This window comes from Euphorbia lathyris, chromosome 2 (genome assembly GCF_963576675.1).
Source record: "Euphorbia lathyris chromosome 2, ddEupLath1.1, whole genome shotgun sequence".
Classification (NCBI taxonomy): domain Eukaryota; kingdom Viridiplantae; phylum Streptophyta; class Magnoliopsida; order Malpighiales; family Euphorbiaceae; genus Euphorbia; species Euphorbia lathyris.
This window is the reverse complement of record NC_088911.1, coordinates 5,652,254-5,656,280: the sequence shown is the minus strand read 5'-3', so window position 1 is coordinate 5,656,280 and position 4,027 is coordinate 5,652,254. Positions and strand designations below refer to the sequence as shown.

The following is a 4,027-nucleotide window of genomic DNA, read 5'->3' as shown; positions in this document are numbered from 1 at the left end:
CACGGTCTGAGATAAGAACAACAACAAGTCAGAAAGGGACGATGCCAGGCGAGCCCACTCCGATGTTTAAGTTAGCAAGGGTTGAATGAAGGTTGAAGATAATTATGTATTGATAAAATAAATGTGCTCATGCAACTCGTATACCTTTTCTATTTCTAATGACTACCAAGGGGTAACATTCGTCATTCTAAAAAGACATCGTAGTGACTCATCAGACACATGTCCACTTTCGGTTGGCTCTGTCCAACTCAGCTGTGATGTGATTGTTGGTCCCGTGCAACGTGACAAGATTAGTTCCAAGGGGGGATAGGAACTATTCTAAATTTTTGTCCGTTAAGGCTGACTTCTTTTCCTTAAGAGAAGATTTACACAACGGTGCTGAGTAGTTTAAGACACAGGCTTAGTCAACTAGTGACTAAGTCTGTTTCTTTTCTTGAGTCAGGAGATAGCACTTGAGTCTATTCCTAAACTCAGCTTCTCAGTGCACTATACTCAGCGTGAGTCCATTACTTAGTCAGTTTTATAGCAAACAATTTATATAAAGGAGTTAAGGGTTAGAAATATGTTACTCAGCAGACGTATCCTGGTTCGGCCTCTCCGCCTACGTCCAGTCCCCGGAATTCCTTCCGAGCTTTTTGAATCCTCTACTGAGCTCTTTAAAGGTAGAGCACGAAACCTTTTACAATAGAAGTTGAGTATACAAGAGTGCCTTCCTCTATTCCTCTACTCACTCCTATCTCTACTACTGAGTACTATACCGAGTACTCAACTTCTCCTTTCTATACTTCTAGAAATGATAAGTGTTTGTCCTAAACAACAATTGCTAAGACACTTTAGATGAATAAGATCACTCTAGACTTTTACACAAGATTGGAATTGGTGTAAGATTTGCTTTGCTTTTCTCACAGAACTTCGAATATCAATTTGGTCAGCGTTTCGACTTGATTGAAGATCTGCATCGAATGAAGCATTTGAGAGGCCTATTTATAGTGACACTTGAAGCACCGGTGATTTCGAATTTCGAAATAACCGTTGGAGGGAAACGGCTTCCTATCGCTTTCACTCAGTACGTGCTCAGCGTCCTCGGCCAATAACATTCTTGTATCTTCTGTCTTCGGCAGTGCTTAACAGCTTTTCGTCAGACAAAACAGAATGTTTCTACATTTATAGTAAAGTCTTCCAGACAGCTTTCTGCGTTTGTTCAGCTCAACTGCTGACTGGACTATCTTGTCGCTCAACTCAATAGCTTCATCTTGAAGCTATTTAGACGAAGGCTTCTCGATCCTTCTCCAAGCTGGGCTTGCGTTTTACTCAGTACGACTGCATTTTGGTCTTCTTGGGCCGTGAGGCTATGATCCATTGACTTGGGCTTGACTCTCTTTCATGGGCCTCGGGGCCTTTTAACTTAATGTCTTATAAATCAAATAACTCAACATTGAACAAACACATTAGTGTGAATAAATCAAAACATTTAAATTTAATGTGCTAGAATATTTTTTATCATTAATATGAATAATTTTGTCAAATCAAAATCATGTGGAAAGGTATTTCAACAAACTCCCCCATTTTGATGTTGGCAAAAATATTCAGTAAGGAACTCAGTGTTGAGCTACCCCATGATAGTTGACCTAGATTTCCTTAGATACTCCCCCGTAAGGGTTGAGCCGCTGACTTAGTTTTACTTTAAACATTTCAAGGTTTAATTAAGTAAGTCTAAAGTCAGTGTTCAGAGTTAGGTCAGCGCTTGGAACATTTCCTCTTTACTCAGTTAAGTTACGCGGAAGGTTAAGTTTAGATATCAGAGTAAGCTGAGTAGTTCTTTTGTTCAATAAGTTTTAGTTAGGAAGACTGATGGGTTCATAATTGACCCTAATAACCATTTATTATTTCACTAAAAATGAGCTTATGGGTGGTGTTAATTGTTATCAATTTAGGACTAAATAACCCTTATTGCAGATTTTGTGAAGAAAAATGAAAACTGCTGTCAAACAGCCCGTTGCAAGAAAAAGTAAAGGGAAATCTATGGACCAAAGGGCAATAGTGTGTAAAGAGATGGAAGACAACCAAGCAAAGAAGTGGGACCAGTGGAGATCTAGATTGCTGAAGAAGATTTGGGCCTTGAAGTGTTCAAGTGGCCATAATCTGTCAGAACAGTCTGCTTTAGTGTACTTCTTAGTACTTTTTAGTATATTTTATGTTTCTTTCCTCCTAATTAAATAGATTACTGTAAAATGAGAGAGATAACTTTTTGGGGAGCTGAAACTTCATCTTCCACGAGAGTTCTCATTAATTTGAGACCTAACTCCATTAATGGGGAGTTATTGCAATTTCTGTGGTTGTTCACTCATCATTATGAGTGAGTAGTCAACTGAACGGGCTTGGCCAGCAAGGGCTGGTTATGTAAGTCTTCTATTTTTCTTATTTATGAATGAATGATGCTATATGTTGTTGTGCTTGATAAAGCTTTCACTCTATTGCTAAATGCATGTATCTTAGTGTTAGATGAATGATAGGAAACTGCTTCCATCTTCACGGAACCTTTTATCAAACGTCCAAGACCCGAAATAGGAGTATTAGGGGATTGTATCGAGGGTTTTCTAAACAAAAATGCTGTTTCGCTCGTAATGCAAGAAAGAACCAACATTAAGGGCCCTTAATGTTGTAGTACATCTTAGAATCTTAAGAACACACGAAAGTTGACTTAAGTGAGCTTTAAAACAGAGACCTTGACTTCACTTTATGTCATTCATGAATAAATAGGATGTGTAGAGGCTGAAAGTAACCTGTTCCGTTGTGGCCTAGCCTGTTCTCTCTTTTTATCATAACAAAAACACATTTTCTGAGACTGAATCTTTATCATTAGTATTTCTATTCACCATATCAAATCATTTCTCAACTAAAGAAAATCACACACCACGAACACCCTGTTCTGCAAGGTTTTTTCTAGTAAAATTTGGTCATCAATCCCTGAGGAGACGATACTCTACTTATCATTTTATTACTTGTATCTAGTGCACTTGCTAGAGTCTGTTTTGAGGACAACAAGTTTTTGGCGCCGTTGCCGGGGATTGAAAGGAACAATTTTATTTGAAAATTTATGTGAAACAAGGTGTTTTTAATCTGTTTGTTTAATAGTACAGCCTTTCCTATCGATCTTGAGTTAGAAAGAACGTGTAGAAGGAACCAGGCAGCAGCTAGACGAGCAAGACAAAGAGAAAGGCAGAGGCAAAGAAGAATGGCTGGAAGAGTACCAGAACAACATGTTCAAGAAGAAGAAGGTGAAAACAATAATCCACCAGTCATGAGAATCAGAGACTATTCAAGACCTACCACTGAAGGGCACTCATCATGTATTGTGCTGCCTAATGAGGGGAACAACCTGTTCGAAATCAAGCCATCCATGATACAAATGCTTCAAACTGTTGTTCAGTTCGGTGGATACCACAATGAAGACCCCAATGCTCATATTCAGGATTTTGTTGCAATGTGTAACATTTTCAGAACAAATAGGGGGTTGGCCGATGATGTTATAAGGTTAAAGCTGTTTTCTTTCTCTCTAAAGGATAAAGCAAGATTTTGGTTAAAGAACCTTCAACCCGGATCAATAACTACTTGGCAAGAGATGGCTAGTGCATTTTTGATGAAGTATTTCCCACCAAGGCAAGCTATCAAGTTGAGAAATGAGGTTTCTCGTTTTATGCAAGAAGAAGATGAGTCGTTAGCCGAGGCTTGGGAACGTTACAAGGAGCTCTTGAGAAGGGTACCAAACCATGGCATTCCCATGTGGATGCAAGTTCAGAATTTCTACAATGGAGTCACCAATACCTATAAAATTCAAATTGAGTCCATTACAAATAGTAGCCCTGAAGATCTTGAACCACAAGCTCTATATGATCTCTTTGAAAGGGTGGTCAATACAAGTTACAATTGGCACTCAGTGAGGAGTGATGGGAAGAAGATTTCAGATTCTGATGTCGTGTCAAAGCTGACAACTCAGGTGGAACAGCTTGTTAAGCAGACCAGCAAG

At 38.9% G+C, this 4,027-nt stretch overlaps 1 non-coding gene across 1 annotated transcript; it reads right to left on the bottom strand.

Moving 5' to 3' along the window:
- Nucleotides 1-3,670: 3,670 nt before the first annotated feature.
- LOC136221354 (small nucleolar RNA R71) lies at nucleotides 3,671-3,777 on the bottom strand. Its single transcript, XR_010685123.1, has one exon. It is a non-coding gene; the product is annotated as a small nucleolar RNA R71 (small nucleolar RNA).
- Between the last annotated feature and the right edge of the window lie 250 nt (nucleotides 3,778-4,027).